The following is a 7,659-nucleotide window of genomic DNA, read 5'->3' as shown; positions in this document are numbered from 1 at the left end:
AGGGAAAATGTGGGCTTGTGGAAATATATATAATGTCCTAATCTTTATATAAACCGCCCACAAACCTATGAGAATGAAAATGTATTCAAATATTGATCCGCAATTAAAATGCGATTAATCAAGGTTAATTAATTACAAAGCCCCACACCTTGTTTTTACAAATGTCCCCTCATAATTATAAAACCAATTAAAGATATCCTTTAAAGGAAAAAAAAACTGAACCAGTAAATAAAATGTAGCCAAAATAGTGTAAACTACTATTTGCCAGTTCCCTTTTTTTTTAAATTCCACAGCAGTACAAATACAGGAAAATCTTGAATGTCCATATTTAATTTTGTAACCGATTTCCTTCCAGAAATAAAAATCTGCGAACTGCAAAGTATCCAGAAGTTTCACAGTGATACTTGTGCAATCTTTAAACTAAAAAGTAAGTGAATCAATTCCAAGCCACTGAGTCGCATCGTTCCAAAAGAACCGATACTGCCCTTGAATTGAATCGGCAACCACGAATGATGATACGAATCGAATCATTACACCCCTAAGATGTTAAAAATCGGCAAGCTTGTATCACTCTTAAGACTAAGAAAACAGTGGCTGTGGAGGGCAAATCTGCATGCGGAAATGTAATGATAAACGACCTTGGCTGGCGGTCGCAATCCATTCATCCGATCCATAATTTCTCTAGATGACATCTGACGGCTCTGAGCGCCTGAGGGGATGCAGAATGCAGTGAACAACAGAACTGTACCTTACACACTAAAGAGAACATCCAATGCCACACAGTAAGACGTTTACGCAGTGAAAACATTGCGTCATTCCGCAATGTCGAACACGTCACGTCTTCAAATAGGAAGAAGCTCTTTCCAACAGAGTTGTTGTGACAAACATTTAAATGGTATAATGACCACTGATGTGGATTAAGGTTAAGTCAGTGAACTGCGCATCAAAGGGAACTTCATATGGAAATATGACATTTTATTGTTTGAAAACAAACATTTCCGTGTCTGGAGTATCTGCCCATCCATGAAGCGTGAAAATAAAAAGCAGTAAATATTTTATATGCATTTTTCTTTTTCCATGAGTACATGTTGGACATACTTTTACGGGTTTGAACATAGGCGGAGTTTGACTTTTGGGGCTGGAGGGGCACAATATGTTGATGATCCCAAAACGCAATGTCAGCAATAAAATTAACTTATAACAATATTTTTAAAAAGTTGACAATGAGCGTTTTTTGTTTCTCATCATTCTTAAGGGAAATTCTAAATCAGGCTGCTTAGGCAATACTTTTCGCCAAGATCGTCATCCATTGAATTTGGTATGCCCGCCGGTGTCGTGCCAATGTAGTTACCCCAGTCAAAAATTGTAATTGAGGTAGATGTGTGTCTTTATTATTCAATCAAAAAAAAAAAAAAAAAAAAAAAGGTGCTTCAATCAAAATATATATTTTTAACCCAAAAAAAAAAAAAGTCGATTCAGACAAAGAAAAAAAAAAAGTTTGAATGTAAAAATAAATTTGCAACTCAAAAAACTAAAAAAAAAAAAATGCATGTGAAAGCTATTTTTCTTTGATTATTATTTGTTTTATTTTGGGTGGGACTGAAGTCAAGGTTTTTTTTTTTGATTGAAGCAACTTTTTAATTGAACTAATGCTGATTTATGTTCGGGCCACATTTTGGCTGGGACATTTTTCTCTTTATTATTCAATCAAAAAATAAGTTGCATCAAAAAAATATATATTTTCAAAAAGAAAATCACTTCAATCAAAAAAAAAAAAAAATGTCAATCATTGAAAAAAGTTTTTGAATGCGAAAAAATATTTGAGATTGAAAATTTTGCATTTCAACACTTAATTTTTCATTGAAAAAGTTTTCTTTGATTGAAGCAATCCTTTTCGTGTTTGGGCCATATTATGAATAGGACATTTGTGTCTAAATCATTCAATCCCCCAAAAAGTTGCTTCAATCAAAACAAAACAAAAAATATTTTCAAAGAAAAAACATTTTTAAAAATATTTTTTTCTCAAATATATATATGCAGTACATATATACCATATATTATATGCAATGCAACTGACAAAATAATTTCGACCCATTGTAAATTTATTCATTTTTGTTGCAGTTGTATTGCTTTATAACTTAAATCCGCATATATATATAGGAAAAGTCAAATTACATGCAATGACAATTTTCGTCCACCGGGGCCCCCCCCCCCCCCATAAAATCCGCTCATGGGTTTGAATCAGTATTTTTTTTAAATGTTATGTCCTAATGGCAAAGTAATATATTTTTGGGGTGAAAATACACGAATGACATTTTTTGTTGTTGATGAATGATCTATTAGTTTTTCCTGTCCCCCATTAAAAAAAAAAAAAAAACTTATTAAAACACACTTAACAATGTATACAAGTTCTTTTTACTCACTATTTCAGTGACTAATTTCTGCCACTCCATCACAGCTGAAACGAATTGGACATCTATCACCGTCAACAGCAGCTCATGAGTTAACATTTGCGTCTGTTCCTAAACAACAAAGAAGAAGCGCAGCATGGGAGTTAATCATAAAGCCAATGAAAAAAATATACAATAATTTCTAAATGCCTTTCTTTATCGTTCCAAATATCACTAGCTTTCACAAACCCATTCCCGCACCCTCGAGCCAATTAAAAGATGACAAGTACTTCACACTGCTCAGCGTTTGGAGAAAAAAAAAAAAAAGTCACAGAAAATATTAAGAAACTTTTTATCCCCTTAATTTGTGGCCATCATGTGCTTGCATAGGATTGACAAAAAATTATATATTGAGCATCTCAAAAGTTTGACGCAATCTTGAAAGATCAATTGAATTGATCAAATTTATTTTCATTTGAAAATTACGATCACTTTGCTCTTCCTGAAAATATAATGAGTCATGCAAAAAGTATGCTGTATGCATATCCATCCATCCATCCATCCATCCATCCATTATCTTCCGCTTATTCCGGGGTCGGGTCGCGGGGGCAGCAGCTTCAGCAGGGAAGCCCAGACTTCCCTCTCCCCAGCCACTTCAGCCAGCTCCTCCGGCGGGATTCCAAGGCGTTCCCAGGCCAGCCGAGCGACACAGTCTCTCCAGCGTGTCCTGGGTCGACCCCGGGGCCTCCCGCCGGTGGGACATGCCCGGAACACCTCTCCAGGGAGGCGTCCAGGAGGCATCCGAACAGGATGCCCGAGCCACCTCAACTGGCTCCTCTCAACGCGGAGGAGTAGCGGCTCGACACCAAGCCCCTCCCGGATGACCGAGCTTCTCACCCGATCTCTAAGGGAGAGCCCGGACACCCTGCGGAGGAAACTCATTTCGGCCGCTTGAATCAGTGATCTTGTTCTTTCGGTCACGACCCACAGCTCGTGACCATAGGTGAGGGTAGGAACGTAGATCGACCGGTAAATCGAGAGCTTCGCCGCTGTATCCATAATTAGATTTTTTTGTTGAACATGAAGCATATTCTCAATTCATCAATGCAAAAAAACAACTTAAATATCCCAACCCATTTGACCCCAAGGTGAAAAATGGTCCCAAAAACTCTACAATTAATATAATTTTGAAGAATATTCTACTTCTAAAACCTCTTTATCATGAAATCTAAACATTATATAATACTTCAATTGTTGTCTTTAATTTTTAAACATATTAAAAGTACTCCACCGATATACCATAACACTTGCTATAAAGTGTAAAATTATATGAATAATCACAAATAGTATTTGTGTAATAATAGTAAATAAAGGGAATTTTTTAAATAACCAAGACTAGGATTAAAAACGTATTGAAATGAACATTTCCATAACACATATTTTGTCGGTTTTTCCCCAAAAAACCAAACCAAGATGTCTTAAGGTGATTATTCTATGTGAAGAAACTACAGAAATATATAGAAAACACATATACATACATACATATAATTTTTTATGATTATAAATAGATTATAATATATATAAAATAAAATAAACACATAGCCACAAACAAAAACTCTCAAAATGGTTTCAGAAAGTGACACCACCCACTGAATTCAAATACTAAAACATACATCACAAAGGAGTGAGAGAGATGTGGAAGCCAAAAGGTTTATGTTCGTTGATTCTGGACTCACCTCAAAATTAAATGCTTTTATTTTGACAAAAGCACAGAGCCAGTCAAGGTTTAATTATCCGACCTCCTAAACACAAGATTCAATACACAGACAGAAGAAGGAAAAACAAAACAAAGAAAAAAAAAAAAAAAAAAAACATCACACCACAGTTGTGTGGAACTCTATACTTCCAAGAGGCATCTGAGAACTGCTTCTGCCTCCCTTATGAAGCCAGTTCAGCAATCAGCAGCAGCTGAGCAGCATCCCCACAGTTGTACCTCGTTTGATCCACTAATACAAAATAACCCATTGTACCTATAAAAGAACCTTTTTTTTTTTTTCTTTTTTTGAAACATTACAATTGTAAGACCATTTAAGGGAAAAAAATTATGAAAATTCTAGGTATATACATAGGTTTGTATTTAATTACCTTACATTGAGTCATTTCAAAAACACAACAGAGGTTAACACCAAGCCAAAAAGGCATAATAATTGAAGCTTTAGCTTCCAAACATTTTTCAATGAAAATCCTTCAGCAACAGGGGTTCGGAAAGCACACCGAGGTGAGACCATGACAGATGGCCTTTCTCTGGACTTCCTCCATTGGCTGCATAATAATATCCACACGAAGCCAGCATCCTAGGACCAAATATGACTAATCGATGCCTTGCAGACGACCAAGATATTATGTTTCCTATTTATTCACTCCTGTTCGACCTGCTTGTCCGCCACTGAATGAATGAGTTAAATCATATTGTAAACAGGCAAATTTGCCAGGGATAAATTCAAAGTTTAATGTCTTTGTGTCTGTAGAGGTCAGGCAAAATACATAGTTTCCCTGAAGCAGGCCTAAGTGATTAATTGACTTTAAGTAAATAAAGTTTAATTGCCTTTATTAATGTTAATAAAATGGAACATTTTTTTAATTACACTAAGAAGCACGCGCTAAAGTTGTTGCTAATTTAGCAATTCGACTATCTGACCTTTCTAGTTACTATTTTTCATAAAAATGGCTAGCAAGTTTACTGTATTTTCCGCACTGTAAGACGCATTGCAGTATAAGGTACACCTGAAATGAATGGCTTATTTTAAAACTGCTTATCGTAATTTTTGTACCATAAAGCGCACCTGACTATAAGCCGCAGCTGTCTTCACTGTATTATGGGATATTTACACCGAATGTATTAATCGGTACCACTTTATTTGACAGCGGCATCATAAGACTGTCATAAGACCAACTGAAACACCATGAACTGTTGAACCAATTGGCTGAAAAGCTTCATTGCTTCAAGAAGCTCTATTTGGCCATCACTGCTTCCTTGGGGGAGACAGTCAACCTCTGCTGCCACCTGCTGTCAACACTGTTGTTGTCCAACATGCATCCTGGCATGCATTGCGGCGCTGCAGACAAAATGCATTTTCTGGGCTAATTATTTCTTTAGTTACTGTTCCAGTTGTTTCATTAATTGCTAGTTATAGTATTTGGTAAAACTTTGACAGTGGCGCCATAAGACTGTAATAAGACAATCATAATTAGAAATAATACTGTTATGAGTAAGCCTGTCGCAATATGCAATAATTCCATTTAGCGCACGATAAATAAAAATGAAGGTGGTAATTTTTCCGCTGCGATTTATCGCCTCGCGTGCGTCAGACATGCTGTTAAAAGTTCGGATTCCTTGTTACCAACTACGCAAAATGCATCTTCGTTTGGCAAAAAATAGCGCCGCAGCCAATCCGTTCCCATTATATCCTATTGTTCAACCAATACCGGCCGCGTCAGTGCTCCGGATTGACTGCGGACCATCTCTGGTGTGCCGGAGCCCGCCAAATGGCTTAGGCAATTTTCTATTTTTGCTGGGGACGCATCTGTCAAAATGGGCGGATCCAGGCCTGGAGTCAACAGCCCAGTGTCCTATTAACGATTTAAACACCAGCGAACACGGACAAAGAACGTTTCATTGTGGAGGTGGAAAGTCGTGCGTGCACTTCTGGATATTTACAACGAAGTCCGCCAAAACATTGTTACCGACTTGGCTGCTATGAACAACCTCGCTTTGACAACGGACAGCTGAATAGACATGATGAACATTGAGTGGCAAATTAAGATCGCTGTGCTTCAAACTTGTCCTGTTAATGAAATTCGATTGTCACATGCTGGTGTTGTGCAGTGATGAGCAGACTTCTGTGGCGTTTGCTAATGCTAACTTTTTTAGTGCGCGCACACACTATATATCATGAAATACCAAACTAGATGTGCTACGTCCCATATACTACATCGATGAATTATAAACCGCCATGACTGAATGGAAGTTAAGCAGGCCAAATCAATCCATACCAGTGACTATAGATAATGCTGCAAATATTGTTAATTCAGTATGTGACACATTTGGATCCGGGGCACACATAGGATGTTTTGCTCATGTAGTAAACCTAGTTGCTAAGAGAGCTGTAGCAATCAATAGTGTGCCCCGCCTCACTTTACAAACAGTAAAGATTGTTTTCAGCACTTTTATATAAAATTTCTTCAGATCAGTAAGAAGTAAGCACATAAATATTATGCACTAAAATGCATGTTTACATGATGGCAATTTATTTTTGCTTGTTAGCAAAAAAACAAAACAAAAAAAGGAACAAAAAATACAATCGTCATTTTTTTTCAAAGCATTAAATGCATTTAATCGAATCGAAAATTGCGTCCTCCGTACCGAATCGTGACTTAACTGTATCGTTGCATCCCTATGGAACACCATAGGAGAAGCTATGAGGGGAAAAGTTTTCATTTGCCTAAATGCTTAAGTTATTAAGTGCAATTTTATTATTTTTTTCTTGAAAAACACATTTTATTTATTCTGTGTTTCTGTGCGGTATTAATATTGTTGTCTTTAACTTAAGAGGCATGGTCTATTGTTTTTAGTTTTGATTTCTTAAACAGTATTTTTAATTTAAGAGTAAACATTTATCACATTAGATGGGTGTACTTAATCTGTTGATATATACTGTATTCTCACTGTGTTATTGTAAATTGGTTTTAAAAAAAAAAATTGGGGGGGGCGCAATAATATCGCAATAATTTATGAGATAAATTATCGCACACTAAAATTTGTTATCGCGACAGGCCTAGTTATGATCATTAATGAATACTTATAACAGATGTCATTTAGTGTCATCTGGAAAATTATTCCACTTTTGAATGAATGTAAAAGATCAAAACTGGTCATAAATGGAGTTGGTGACACTTAATGATATCTGACATAAGAATTCAGTAATGCCCATGATAGTGTCATGTCATAATTATGACAGTCTTATGACGCTGCTGTCAAATAAAGTGTTACCTATCAACCCAGGTCAAATCAGGTTGTTTTAATTTTGTCCACGAATGATCAACAAAGTGATAAGAACAATCATACAATCTCATCTACGCCGTGCTGAATACATTTTTGGAGATTCCGTGGGTTCCTCTGGCTTGATTTTGCAGTTTTAACTAAGTCAACACACTGCTTACTTCAACCGCAATTCATGTTGTTCTTTCTAAACCAGAAGTTTGGAGCAGA

The 7,659-nt window shown here is 36.3% G+C and overlaps 1 long non-coding RNA gene across 1 annotated transcript; it reads right to left on the bottom strand.

Annotated features, from left to right (window-relative positions):
- Positions 1 to 271: 271 nt before the first annotated feature.
- Positions 272 to 4,287, bottom strand: LOC130919554 (uncharacterized). The gene is made up of 3 exons (XR_009063996.1): positions 4,127 to 4,287; positions 2,424 to 2,522; positions 272 to 709 (listed from the first exon to the last, which is right to left on the bottom strand). It is a non-coding gene; the product is annotated as an uncharacterized LOC130919554 (long non-coding RNA).
- Between the last annotated feature and the right edge of the window lie 3,372 nt (positions 4,288 to 7,659).

The sequence above is a fragment of the Corythoichthys intestinalis genome, chromosome 1 (assembly GCF_030265065.1).
Source record: "Corythoichthys intestinalis isolate RoL2023-P3 chromosome 1, ASM3026506v1, whole genome shotgun sequence".
In the NCBI taxonomy this organism is placed as follows: domain Eukaryota; kingdom Metazoa; phylum Chordata; class Actinopteri; order Syngnathiformes; family Syngnathidae; genus Corythoichthys; species Corythoichthys intestinalis.
The sequence above is the reverse complement of the archived record's forward strand: the minus strand, read 5'-3'. Positions and strand labels throughout refer to the sequence as shown.